Here is a 15,345-nt window from a genome sequence, read left to right as displayed (position 1 = left end):
GGAGTAAGAGTGGAGTGGTACTGCATCTTGATGTGGTGGTCTTTAACAGACATGTTTTGGGCTATTTCCTAAACTGTAGAAGTGTTGTGCAGTCCTGATAGATATGAGGTTTTTGATCCAGAGTGCATAGACATATGCAATGCTCGTTGCCTTTTTTAGGACTCGCTTGACAGTGCAAGCTGTCGCTTCGAGACATTTAGTAAGTGGCTTTTAAAAGTGCCACCAGAGGCTTTTGCTGGCCTGAAGCTTGATGCATGCGCGCCGCCATCTGTCTGTCTTTGATCGCGAAGCCATCTGTCTTTGATCGCAATCAATTCAATTCAAAGGATCTTTATTCAGCGATTAAAAAACACCATAAATGCACATATATATATATACACACACACAATTTAAAACAATTAAATGTTATCTAGACCCCGACTAATATTTATACAAATGATTTAAAAAGCTTTACAAAGTCCACGATCAGGCCAACCCTCTTGTTTTCCTTAGTCTTAAAGAAACTTTCAAGAAATTCATTACACAGCACAATGTACGGGGGTCATTCGCCCTTTGCAAGAAGAGTAGAGCGGCTTTCGCATCTCTCAACTTGGCCTGTTTTAAAATATCCACCATAAATCTACGCCTAGGTGTTACATAATAAGAACACAAAAGTACCAAATGAAGGGTGTCCTGCGGAGACCTATTGTCGCAGCCGCAGGCACCCTTCTGCTCAACTGATGAGGTAAAACCTGGTGGATCAGCTAATAAATTAGGTAAAAGGTTGAGCCTAAAACGAGACATTAAAAACCTCTCCTGAGCATTATCCATACTAATATAATAAAGAGAGAGCCCAAACCTTTGAGGCGGGTAATCTCAAAAACCACAGCAACTATCACAACACCCAATACAGCGTTGGAAAGGGCAGTTGCAGCAGAAGGACATAGGCTATGCAGACGCCCACCATATACATTTAAAAGGTAAAAGAACCGTGCCAGCAAAGTAGTCCCTTGTGGGCGTGTCTGCGTTGTGCTGTGGGCGTGTGCTGGGGGCGTGACAAACGCTGGAGGCGTGTGGTACGTTCCGCCCTTCATGCCATGTTTCATCGTGTGCTGTGGGCGTGGGCGTGTGCGGGGCGCAGGATTACTGAAAAAAAAGCGTGCTTTGTGCCCAATATTTCATTGTTTTTTCTTCCCAGGTTCTGTACATTCCAGCTCTGGGTGTCCACCCTGCTCCCTTTAAATACCCCTGCACCCCATAATCATAACCCACCCTTACTCCTTAAAATACCCCAACACCCTTAAACACTAACCCATCTTAACCCATTAAATATACCCTGTACCCCAAAAGCCAAACCTAGCCCTGAACCCCTTAAAATACCCCTGTACCCCAAAGCCCAAGCCTACCCTGAACCCTAAAAATACCCCTATACCCCAAAACCCAAACCTAGCCCTGAACCCTAAAAATACCCCTGTACCCCAAAACCCATACCTATCCCTAAAACTAGCCCTGTACCTCATAACCCAAAACTATATCTGAACCCTTAAAATACCCAAACACCCCAAAACATACCTCAGTACCCCAAAACATATACCCCTATACCCATACTTACCTTATCCAAACATTTTTAAAAAACATGCTTTTACCATTCATGCATTTACAACGAATTTCGTTGTAAATGTATGCGTGGTAAAAGCATATAAAATGTAATGCCATGCGTTATAATGGCATTGCGAACTCATGGTACTTTCGTAATGAAAGTATGCGGAGTGATGGTATGCGGAAAGAAAGTTGCGGAATAATGGGTGTTTACCCTTCCCCGGTAAGTACATTGGTGGCACGGCGGCCCACATCTCCAGCAACATACTCATATTTTTTCATCACCAATTTGAAAAATGCACAGGTCTCTCATTGATGGCCAGCACCGACATACACTTTTAGACACACCTCCCGCCACAAGTTCTAGAATTGCGAACTTTAGAGCTGGGGAGCTACGTTCGAATCTCCGCATCAGCTTAACATCCTGTGATTCCAGGCAAATCGCTTTGTCTCCCCGTGCCTACCACAAATGAATGTGTTCTTCTGTAATGTAAATTGTGCTCATGCCATGTTGTCGAGTTCGCGCTATATAATATTGCAAGGAAAAATAAAGTAGGGAAACTCGAGTTCATACACTACTGAACGCGCACTCTTAAGTGCATCAGCAGTGCACTGTGAATCAGAGCGTTTCACAGGCCTGTCACAGATAAGAAATAATATCAAAACGAAATCCAACAAAACAATATACTACTGGCCGGCAGCAATTCATACCCGGACAACGTCGGGAACGGGCTGCTAGTACATAAGATAAAGGTACTGTTACATACCCTCCGTGCTCTTAACAAGGCCATAGGCACTTACTGAGCGTTTGGTCCCTTCAGTTGCTGCTCTACGGGTGGCTCTCCAGTCCAAAAAAGCTCTCTTAATTTTAGGTTTGTCCAGTTGTAAGATTACTGTGGGGTTTATAAAAAGATCCTTCTGGTCTAAGTCTTCCAAGGTAGTCTTCACATATTTCAGCCACGGTATTTCAAGGCCTTTATCCCTATCCAAGCAGTCTCTTAAAATTTGTCTGCTCAAAACTGCCTCGGGGTTTGCCCAGATTTTTATCCATGCCATAATCGGTCTGAGCTTAACCAGGTCCTCAATATATGGCCTCCCTAGTTTCCTGTGAGCAATTACAGCAGGGGTACTCCGAGGTATTTTCAAAATCGATCGCAAGTATTTATTTTCCTCCCGCTGCAATTGGTCAACATTTACAAAACCCCACACTTCAGAACCATACGTAGCTTTGGAGCAGCATATAGAACTATACAAATTCATAATTTGTTCAGGAGACCAACGACCCAGCCTACGCCCATAGCCTGCTATAGCACCATTTGAGGATACCAATCTGCTACATCGTTCTTCCACTAGGGAATCAAATTTTAATGACCCGTCAAATAACAGACAGAGATAAGAAAAAGACTGCACCTTTTCTAATGTGTGGTTCCCTATTCTGTAAGAAAACCTTTTGCATGGTTTTGTGCCAGCCAGCATTATGTAGGACTTGCTTAGGTTCACAGAGAGCTCTAATGTCTCCATGAATTTGGCAAATCCGTCAATTAGGGTCTGTAAGCTCTTCGGAGTGCGGGCCCGTAGGACCGCATCATCCGCGTAGAAAAGCACCGGGATGTGGCGCGTTCCTACTCTCGGGCAGTCTGTCTTCAAGGCAACCAAAGCCTGCTCTAAGTTGTTAATATAGAGCGAGAACAAAAAGGGGGCAAGACTACAACCATGCCTCACCCCGCTAGTGCACGGAAAGGGTACTGTATTCTCCCCCTCCGTGTTATAGCGGACCTTGGCGGTGGTATCCCGATGTAGTTCTCTGAGGATATTGATCATGCCCGGGTCGATTCCCAAATTACTCATCAAGGCCCACAGTTTTTCCCTATTGACATGATCAAAAGCGGCTGCCAAGTCCATAACCCCCAAGTAGATCGCTTCATTGCTGGTTATGGTGTATTTTGCCATCAGCAAATAAAGGTTCAGACATTGATCACTTGTGGACCTCCCTGTCCTAAAGCCGTACTGAGTGTCCGAGATGATGTCATGTTCTTCGGTCCACTCAGTAAGACGATTAAGGATTACCGCCCCAGAACTTTGGCGGAGACATCAATTAATGAAATAGGCCGATAACACTGGGGGTTGTCCCTATTGCCCTTTTTAAAAATAGGGACAATTATTGCCGTGGACCAAGAGTGGGGTAAACCCCACCTAATAGCCGCATTTAGCACTCTAGTGAGAATAGGGGCCCATAGATCTACATTACTCAAGTACAAATCTGGAGGTGTGCCGTCAGGACCTGGGGCTTTATTTCTTGTCAAGCCCTGAATTCCCACAGTAATTTCCTCTAGGGAGAATTCTAATACTTGGCCCTGCCGGCCGGCCCATCCTCCCTCCAGGGCTATGTCCTGGCTGTGATTATACAAGCCCTTAAAGTGTGTGAGCCATTGTTCTGGTAGGATATTTGCACTAATCTCAGGGGCATTATTATCCTGGAAACATGGTTTGTTAATTATTCTCCAGAATTCTGTCATGTCCCTTCTATCTGCGGCCTCCCTTAAGTGTGCCCATGCATCTGCTTGGAGAGGTAATTTCCTTTTCTTTACTGCGCTCTTATATGCCTGTCTACACTGCACTACTCTTTGTTTGTCCCTAGGATTGTTTTTTAAGCTAATTTTAAACTCCTTCAGGGCACGCGAACATTCCCTGTCAAACCATCTTGGGTGGGTGATATTTTTCCTGGGCGAACTTTTCTTCATAAGCCCCTCGATCAAACTAGTTACTAGCCCATATGCCCTAAGCACCAATGGCCCCTTGACCTCAAGATCAAGACACTCGCCAATAGTTACTTTCCCGGTGACCATTAATTATTCATAGATAGCCTCACCATCAATTTTTGACCACCTGAGCCGTCTTCCCTGATCAGTTACCCTCACAGAGGTCCCAACCACGGGTCTTATCTTAGGTCGACCCAGGTATGTGAGCTCTAAAACCAGAGGATTGTGGTCACTGAATGGGCTCCCCTCAATCCCACCGATCTAATCCAGTTTTTTAATAACCTGGACGCTAAGATATAGTCAATATATGACCCTCTCCCTTTAAAAGTTGGGGCGAGGGTTCCCTCTTTCTCCAGTCTAATCATATCAATGGTGTGTTCCAGCACATGTGTTTTTAGAAATTTACTAAAGGCCATTCCCTCAGTTGTGTGTTCAAAGTGGGAGCCTTTCTCTACTGGACAACGAGACCATTCTGCATTCAGGGGGAACAATGTTGGACATAAGTGGCAATTAAAATGACCCATGACAAGAACAGTGGGTTCCAAGGTCCCTTTCCTTTCGGCTAGTTCCTGGTTAAGTCTATGGTCTAATTCCTGGGGTGTGGGATTATTTTTTCCAAGGGCTCCTTCGTTATATACATTAAACAGGATCAGCCTTAGCCCTCTACCCCTAAACCCCAGTGCCTGGAGATTATGAGATATCCAGGATGGGCTAGTCCATGTTCCTTGCAGGTTTAAATCTACATACACGGATAGTCCTCCCATTGCTCTCCCTGATCTCGATTTCTGGGCGGGCACGAAAAGGAATTTGTACCCTGAAATGTGGAAAAGGCTACTGTCCACCACCCAGGTCTCTTGTAAACTAATTATCTGGAACTTGTTTATGTATTGCCGCCATTCAATATTATCAAATTTACTCACTACGTTCCATGAGATTATTTTTAACCCCCTTTTTAGTGACTGATCACAAGCTGGTCCTTGGGCACTTAGGCTTCCAATATCAGACCCGTCATCTGCCCTTGAAAACATTGCTTGAGCCCCTCGACACTGTAGTGAGAGCAGGGATAAATCATCCCTTAACTCCACCTCACAGCTAATATCTCCCAATGCAGGCCCAATCTTGTGTTCTGACGTACTGACTGGTTTCACCCCAAAAGCTCCTTTTACTATGTGAACCTCTTCTATAGGGAAAGAATTTGTGAGGGCGACCTGTGGCACCCTCGGCCCCACACCTCGCAATCCCTGCGGGTTCGTATTCCCATCTCCTCTTTTTACTGCCTTCTCCGCTATCAGTCAATCATTTTCCTCTAGGGACATCAAGGGGCTAAATCTGTTGGTCCATTTGGATAGTTCCCAATCTCTTGCCACAGGGTCACACAAAGTGTGGTACCGAGCCTTATTTGTGTTTGGACCTTCCCTAGATTTTCCAAAGAGGTAGGGCGGATCATAGGGGACGTTTTGTCTGGGGTAAAAATAACCTAAAGGCAGGGGTCTTATGCTACTTGCCTGGTTAACCGTCCCACAAGTTAAAATGTGCTGCACTACACTTGCGTCCCTGAAATTCACGATAATACAATTCCCCACTATGTCTTTGCACCTGGTGCCAATCCAGCTTACCCTTCTAACGTGGAGAATTTCCCCGTTTTTGCTACCTGCAAGAGGCCTGTTCTGATTCAGCCAGTGTGTGGTCTTATTTCTCAATTCAGTGTGTGACTCCCTCTGTTCTTTCTTTAGGTCTGGAACCCCCGCAAGTACTACTACGTAGGGGCACGCTTCAGGTGGTAAATTTATGACTGGTAGGGTTTCACCAGTTGATATATTGGCCACACGCCCAGTCTCGTTTACCACTACTATTTCAGGTTTCTAGGGATGATTACTTGGCCGTTCTATTGATGGCTCGGAAAGTCCCGCCCCTGCCTGTGAAACCCCCTCTCCAGATGCCATGCCCCTGTCCAAATGCAGGGGAATACCTAGTAGACTAGGGGCCTGTGTAACCGTGGGTGTCACACTCGACATCCTGCTTGATTGCATAACCGTCTGTTGATCTTGACAAGTATCAATAATATTCGGGTTATTCGTGGTACCAGTATCCAGGGCTATACCCTGCACCCTACCCCTATTCGCAATCACTTTCACGGGTGGGCGCACGGCCACGTCACGTTTTCCTTGTTATTGGAAGCCTTTTAATGTGCGCTCTTCCTTTCAAGATGTCCTCTTCTCTGCTTTTCTACCACGGAGCTGCATTGCTGCCCAGCTTCTTCTTCTGCCGTCTTACGACTTCCACTTTCCCTGGCAAAATTATTCACCTGTGTCCACAGTCCTTCCTGCCATGCACCCCAGCTTACTTATTTTTGCTGGTTTCTCCCAGCATCAGTCACCAGCCTACTTAGCGGAGGTGAAAGAGCGACCACTGGTTAAGGACTTCACCAGGTGGGCACACAATGTGTTAGTCGACTTTATATTCATCTCTACAGAGATGGCAAGTGGGTCTATAGGGGTCTTTGTGCCTACAAATACAATATGTCATCACTGTGATTCCAAACTTCCTTCTGGCACCCTACTGAGCCATACTCGTGTCAATGCGCAGCACTCCTGCAGTGATACAACAGGAGCAACATCTCCCCCCCCCCCCCCCACACACAACACAAAGCGTTCCAGAGTCAGTACACTAAAGCATACATAGAGCGTGGTTAGCCTCAACAGCACAGCGCTCCAAAGTATGAAGCGCTACACAAATGCTACATTAAAAAACGCACATGAATACCAGAGGTGGGTTTTGTGGCGGAGCGACGCCCGTAGTTTGAAGCGCTATACGAACGCTAATTTGAAAACACCTTGAATAACAGAGCTAGGTTTTGTGGCGGAGCCACGCCAGTAGTTTCAAGCGCTATACGAATGCTAATTTACAAACACCTTGAATAACAGTGGTACGTTTTGTGGTGAAGAGAGATGGTACTGGTCGAGCATCTTCTCTAATGCGCGGTACACATCTTCTATGCGCTTTAAATCACTTCTGTCCTCCAAACTACTAAGAACGCGTTGCCGGCCTATTTTCCATATGATTGACAGAGAGGCAAACAATTATCTTTGTAGCTTCAGCTGTGCATCTAATCTCGTGCCAGTACATCAAGCAAACCCAAGACAGGCAGACGGACGAGGTGCTTCTCAAATGCAAACAGGACAGGGGGTGTGACACCTTCGTATCTCTTAACTTCACGTAGGGTGGATTACGCATATGTCCTGTTCTTTAGGAGCAGCGCCTAAATGCATGTTTGAGATGCAAATCCCCTGCAGTCTGTTCCTCCCCCGGGGAACTGAATGAAGAATGACAGCACCTTCACTATTTCATAATCACCCATCAAATGGTGTGTCTTTAGTGGTTTACGACAAGCACCGGATGTAAAACATTAGGGTGCTGTCATGAGTATGATTAATCGGCACTTCCATTAAAAGAGTCGTGGATAAGTGATTTCACAGCACATCAGTGCCACGACTCGGTTAAGACGTTTTTAACCAGGCATTAGTTGGAAAACAATTTTTTGCTTCTTTCAACTGAAAGCAAATAATAAACAAGCACTGACGAAAGCAAACACTTTTTTTTTTTTTTAAATACTGTGTAAAGTTCACCTTGCACTAGTCTGCACACAGAGACCTTACACCGCCTTAAGTTTGACGTAGCATTCACTGTCGAAATCGAAGTTCTGAGAGTTCCGTGATAATGAGATGCTAGCCAAAATCTGCATTTAAATGCACTGACCAAACCTTACTGCTTGTCAGTTTTATTTTGGCTCCTCGCATTCCCCCTCCCTTCTCGGACAGCCCTTTGATGCTGCGTTCTTAACTTTCAGAAAGTTACATTAAAATTTTATTTGGACCGGGGTTAATATCCCTTTTTAGGGCACCGAGGGCTTATTGGAACTCCCATCCTTCTATAGCTCGTGGGCTGACCAGATTCTGTGCCATAATTACCACAAAATACGCGGAAGTCACCTTAATAACATGACTTAGCGCTTTATGAAACTCCATTAATAAATAAGTGAATAACATTTGGTATCTGCTCCTCATACCGGTATCAGAGTTAACATCCTGTCTACTGTTCTGGGATGGCAGGGTGCCCAACACACGCCTACAAGCCTCGAGTTGGACTCCTATTCATGTTTTCCATGAAACACATGCCTACAGGGGTTCGAGGGTTGCTGTGGGATCCCCAACATTCTCTGCCATGCAGCATCAACTCTCTCTTTCACGCACACATGCACGCTCTCTCTCTCCCCCTCTCTCTCACACACACAGGCACACATGCACGCTCTCTCACACGCACACACACGCATACTCATCATCATCAAGACTTTATACGGTTATTAAAACAAAACAACCATAAAAGTACAGGTAAAATCACAAATTACAAAATTTCATCATAAGATACAGTTAATTCATCACTAATCAGGATATGATAGATTTCCGCGATCTAAAAACATTTTTAAAAAGCGCTGAAATAGATGCAACAGTTAAAATATTATTTAATCTTTGAACAGCTAAAAAAGCAGGACGGCAGCGATTTATTTCCATGAACTTCAATATGGGAACAATCCATCTTCGTCTGGGGATTGAATACAATTTACAAAAGAAGTGGATATGAATGTCTGATTGTTCAGATATTTAATCGCATGGGCATTTAGATAAAACTTTTGTCCAATCATTCATATTAGGGAAGCTAAGCGACCTGAATAAAATATTTAATCTAAAACGAATTAGTAAAAACCTCTTGTGATCACTCATTTGCAATTTAACATATGGCTGCATTTTTGGGGTAGTTGTCATCAACTGGTGTGCTACCACCGTTTGTTTCAACATCTCGGTAGTGGATCTACGCTTTTCCAGATAGCTCATGCACTTTTCCTTCGGTGTTTTTTCTGAAAGTATGACACATGGAGGAAGGTTCATCATAATAGCTTTCCAGATCTAGGTCAGTGAGAAACTTCTTCACATATTGATTGATTGATTGACATAGCTTAGCCATCCAACCCTTCCACCGTTATCTAGCCTCATCACATCGTTCAAGATTGAGAGGTTTAATTTACATTCTTCGGTGGTCCAGGCCCTATGCCATAACAGAACCGGTGCAACCTTTATAGTGTCTTCTAAATATGGTTCCCCAAGTTCAGTGTGGCAAACATATGTGGATACACTTTTTGGAACAGTTAAAAGATATTTCATGTAGGTGTTTTCCACCACCTGTAATGAACTCACATTAGCGTATCCCCACAGTCCAGCGCCATAAGTGGCAATTGCTACACAGGTCGCTCTATACACTGCAAGCATCTCCCCGATAGGTTTTCTACCCATTCTTTTGCTAAAACTTTTTAGGGCCATTATAGATTTGCAAAACAGTAACCTTCTTGTCTTGATTGCATTGTTCCATAGACCGGTATGATTGAATAAAACACCTAGGTATGGAAAGGTTAAGGTAAAATCAACAGGGCTAGAGGAGACAAAAATGATCTTTCTCTTTCTGGCTGCCCCGAGGACACAAGTCATGCTAAAGGTCTTTGAGCAATTTATTCTTAACTCCAAACTGGTCATAAAACCAGTGAAGGAAGTGACTATGCTTTGCATGGCCATCGGTGTTCTGGCCATTAGGACACCGTCATCAGCGTATAACAAAGCTGGGACTGATCTTTTGCCCACCATCGGCATGTTCCTGCCCTCCTGTAACAATATCCTCTCTACATCATTAATATAAAGTGTAAAGAGAAAAGGGGCAAGGACACAGCCTTGTCGCACTTGCCTAGCAATATCAAATATCTCTGTACATTCATCGTTCTTCCCATACCCGACTCTTGCTGATGCCCCCAAATAGAGTTCCCTGAGAAAATGAACTATTGATTTCTCTACTCCTAGGTTCTCAAGGATCAGCCATAGTTTACTATGGATGACACAATCGAACGCGGATGTCAAGTCAACAAAAGTTAAAAACATGCAGCCACCCTTAGCTTTAGTGTATTTTTCAATTCAGGCACTGATCGATAGTACTCAACCATTTCCTAAAAAAGTATTGAAGATCGCTAAATATTATATGTTCGTCAGCCCAGGACTGAAGTCTATTTAAAATCACACGGCCGAAAATCTTGATAGTAAAGTCCAAGAGCGATATTGGGCGATAGCAATGGCAACTTGCTCTATCAGAAATAAGAAATGTATGTAAGAGGGTCTGAGGTACAATATTTATAGACCAACTTTCTCCATACCCCCAATCAAAGACTTGTAAAAATATAGGGAGAAAGTCAGTCTAATGGTATGACAAAGAAACCTCAAATGCTCAAAAGGAGCTGTTCACCAGGAGTAAATAGCTTGCCCAATACCTGGCATAAGAGAAGTCTCCATCAGCCCACACATTTGGCGGAGCTTGGAAGACTATGCGAGGAGGGTCAAATGTAGCCAAATGTTGCTCCAATGCTAACAGATAGATACCTGACCTCATACTCTCAATGATCTCAGCCACAGTAGTTGTTCAAGATAAGAGACAGCTGATGAAGTGCAGTGCAAGTGATAAACTGGTGCAAGTTAAAAATGACTACAAGGACAAAAAATAAGTTTATTGGGTATTGTCCAAATGTCATAAAATAGATCGCCTGATAGTATGGAACGAATTTACTATCTCCTGGCGAATAGTGAGGTCGACATGTTTCAGCCGTATTGCAAACTAGCCCGGCTTTCTTCAGGACCTAGTAGATGTTGAGTGCTACTGCAGGAAAGGCAATCAGTGAAATGTGTTGCACATGTAAATTAATACATAAAAGGATTAATAGATCAGTGGTTTATTACCACCCTACCAGACATGAATTCCATTTGTGTGTAGGTAGGAGCTATTTCTTCATTCCCAGCTTTCTGTGGGAGTAAGCCTCACCTCACCCGGCAACTGCTCGGTGGTTGAGGCCCCGCTCTGTCCGTCGGTACCCCCTTGCGATCTGCAAGCAGTGTGGGATAGTAAATTCGTTCCATACTATCAGGCGATCTATTTTATGACATTCGGACAATACCCAATAAACTTATTTTTTGTCCTTGTAGTCATTTTTAACTTGCACCCGTTTATCACTTGCACTGCACTTTATCAGCTGACTCTTATCCTGAACAACTACTGTGGCTGAGATCATTGAGCGTATGAGGTCAGGTATCTATCTGTTAGCCTTGGAGCAACATTTTGCTACATTTGACCCTCCTCGCATAGTCTTCCAAGCTCCGCCAAATGGGTGGGCTGATGGAGACTTCTCTTATGCCAGGTATTGGGCAAGCTATTTACACCTGGTGAGCAGCTCCTTTTGAGCATTTGAGGTTTCTTTGTTATACCATTAGACTGACTTTCTCCCTGTAATTGTAAAAAACTTGCTCTATCACCTTTGTTAAATATCGGCACTATTATAGACTCACACCAAGAAGATAGAAGACCTTTACGAGATGTAGCATTAAAAAGCTGGGTGAGAATCGGACCCCACAGACTGGTGTTATTTTTATATAAGTCCACCGGAACCCCTTCGGGTCCGGGAGCTTTCCCTGCCAGGCTTGCATTTATACTTGCAATTACCTCCATTAAGGAGATACCTGGATCCAGAGTAACCAGTGTATGATGGGAATCCTCCACTATTTTGTCCATAATAAAAGGAATCTTCCTCAGTACTCATCGCAGAATATAGTTCTGAATAATGCTTCACCCACTCCCTCTCAGTGATAGCTACTTCTATCCTTGCCGAAACATTATCATTTAAAAAAGGGGCATTTACTGCTTGCCAAAAAGCTACAGTATCTCTGCGTAAGGATGCCTCGCACAATGTAACCCACGCTTCCTTTTTTAAGGTATTCTTAATCTTTTTCAAAGTCTTCTTATAATCATTTCTCAAGGCTTTGATTAAAGTGCGATCCTTATCGGGAACTTTTACAGCGTGTTTAAGCTTAGAATAAGCCTTAGTACAGGCCAAATCAAACCAACTTATTATGGTCTTTTTAGAATTTTTCGATTCTACCCATAGGCTATTCTTTATTTGAGAGGCAATGTCTAAAACATTTTTTATAAAATCTGAATCATCAAGATTGAGTGGAGACTAACGAATCCCATTCATTTGATGTAACCAACGGGACTCACTCCACAGATTCAAACAAGGACAGGCGTGGAATTGAAGCTGACATTTCTTAATCAGATTATGGAGGAAATCTTCAGGGACCACAGTGGTCCACTTTAGAGCATACCCATTTTTCTTAACCATAGCAATGTTATCCACACACCGTTTTGAGATGGCGTTTCCGTGAAGTTCTTTGGGTCTGCCTAAGATTTCTAGGCTAAGAGGGAAGTGGTCGCTCAGCTGGTTATCCAAGATGTTAAATGCCTGGCCGTCATCAGTATAAAGTCGATTTTTGAATTTACCCCTCTGCCATTATAGGTGGGATCAAAGGGGATCTCAGGTCTAACCATTCTATTCACAAATCCCATGTCACAGCCAAAGATAATTTCATTTAAAAGGTCCCCACACTTGGTGTGCTCAAAATGACTTAAGCTAACAACGTTGTCAAGCATTATGCCACAGGTTCCTCTCTCTCCGCTTTGGCATATAGAACAGTTAAAATCCCCGCCCCAAATAACACAAACATCTTTAGATCTCCCACCCAACGTCGATTTTATATCGTTGCCCAAGGTTTTAAAAATTTCATCCACCGCCTCTGCAGGGACGTTATTGTAAAAGTTTACCAAAATCAATGTAAACACTATCTATAATTATCCTGATTATATGATAATACGTGTTATTAAAAAGAATCAAATTTTTCATACAATGAAACAGGTTGGACACGTATGGCCCTTTGGCCCTCCCGTGTAAGGAGCCAATAGCTGGAGCAAAAAAAGTTTTAAATCCACACACATGGTATGGCACAGTGGACCAGGTTTCTTGCAAGCTCACAATCGCATACATATTCATTAAATTGACCCAATTCTCGTTGCCCAATTTTGACTTTAAGCCTGCAATATTCCAATACAAGAATGGCCAGGTACCCCTATTAGTCTCACTTTCCTTCGTGCCCGTGAGGCCATGAGATTCCAAGTTAATCACAGGGGGTGGGTTTACATCTTCAATTCTCTCCATCAGTATCCCCTCCTCATCCCTGTTCATTTCGCTAGGCCTAACCCCAACATCTGTCTTGTTTGTTACTTCTTTCCCACACAGTAGCTTTAAACTAGTATTTCCCGCAGTTAAACTGAGGTTAACTGAGGAAGTACCAGTGTTGAGTCAATCAACGTCCTCCAGCCCTTGCAGTATTTCGTAACGATTAGACATAGGGATATTAAACCTGTCGCTATTTCCATCAATGAATCCTCGTTGCTGCCATTGATTTATTTTTTGTTTGATCTATATGTATAGGCAGGTAAAAATAATTCAAGTCCAGGCTTTGTATTCCGTCATTAACTCTACAATTGCTCCAATTACAAATAAACCTTACTGCCCGTCTATCCCTGAAATTGACTATTATACAATCCCCGGGGAGGTCTTTTGGTTTGTGTCCGACCCAACCTACTCTCCGAACATGTAATATTTCGGCATGTAGATGGACTGGAAGAGGTCTATTAGTGTTAAGCCAAAAAATTACTTTATTTTTCAAATCTGAATAGGTTTCCCTTTTATCACTATTCAGCTCTGGCACCCCACTCAGAACCACAGTATATGGTACGGATTGCGGGGGCAGATCGATACGTGGGTGCACAATCTTCTTTTTGTCACTACAGATCCTTCCTTCTTCTTGGTGTCTAGTTTTATTGACCTTCTTCCCCATAACCATTTCCTTTACTACCACACTCAGCCTCATTTCTTCCTGTTCTATTCGGGGCCTGTGACCTGACTCCTGGTAATACCTCGACTTCACACACAAACACGTGCACTCTCATTCTCTCACACATACCCACATGCGCGCTCTCATGCACGCGCTCTCCCTCACACACGCCCAGGCGCTCTCCCGCGCGCACACACAGGCACTTACTCACTAACACATGCATTCCCTCTTTATTTCTTTGGTGTGTAGTGCCGAAGCACCATTGATTCCTGCTACGCACGGCAAGTCATTCATTGGTGTTTTTATTATGATACAAGAACCCTTTGCTCCCTGCCAGGCCTCTAGCACTGGGGGCGTGTTGGGGTAGTTAGTAAGACCTGCACTGGTGCTTTTAGCTTGACTGTGGTATGATACAAGGACCCCTTTGCTCCCTTTCATGTCTCCAGCAATGGTGGCGTGGTGGTGGCAGTGTGCAGTGCGAAGCACTTTTGACTTCTGCTATGCATGGTAAGGCATTCATTGGTGCTCACTGCTTTCAATAGGGTCATGGCTTGACAGCAGGCAGGCCTTTGCTCCCTGTCAAGTCTCCAGCAGTGGTGGTGCATTATTCATTTCAGCTGCTCAGGGCTAGTGTCTGTTAATGATTCTCCTGCAGCTGCAGAGTCAGCAGTCGGTGCGGTTGTGAAAGGCTACGGTGGTGTGTGTGCGTTTCCTCACACCTCTTCCTGCTCTACTCCACGCTCGTCCCTCGTGTGTATATTACAGAGGTCCGAAAAACACAGCATTTGAAATACCCAACACAAAAAGATTATGTGAGAACCGGTGCCGCGGAGCGCCTTTCCTCTCATTGATTGGATATACCCGCTCTGCCTACAACTCGCTCTCTTTCACGCACACAAGCTCTCTCTTTCCCTCTCACACACGCATGCACGCACACATGCACGCTCTCTCAAATACACACAGGCACACACATGCACTTTCTCTCTCTCTCACACACACAGGCACACATGCACGCTCTCACACACACACAGGCACGCTCTCTCACACACACAGGCACACGTGCGCGCTCTCACACACACACGCATGCTCACACACCCACACACACATGTGCGCTCTCGCACGCATGCACATGCACGCATACATGTACGCTCTCTCTCACACAGACATACACACACACACCCACGCGCTCTCTCTTGAGT

Source organism: Lissotriton helveticus, chromosome 5_1, assembly GCF_964261635.1.
Source record: "Lissotriton helveticus chromosome 5_1, aLisHel1.1, whole genome shotgun sequence".
Classification (NCBI taxonomy): Eukaryota; Metazoa; Chordata; class Amphibia; order Caudata; family Salamandridae; genus Lissotriton; species Lissotriton helveticus.
The sequence above is the reverse complement of the archived record's forward strand: the minus strand, read 5'-3'. Positions refer to the sequence as shown.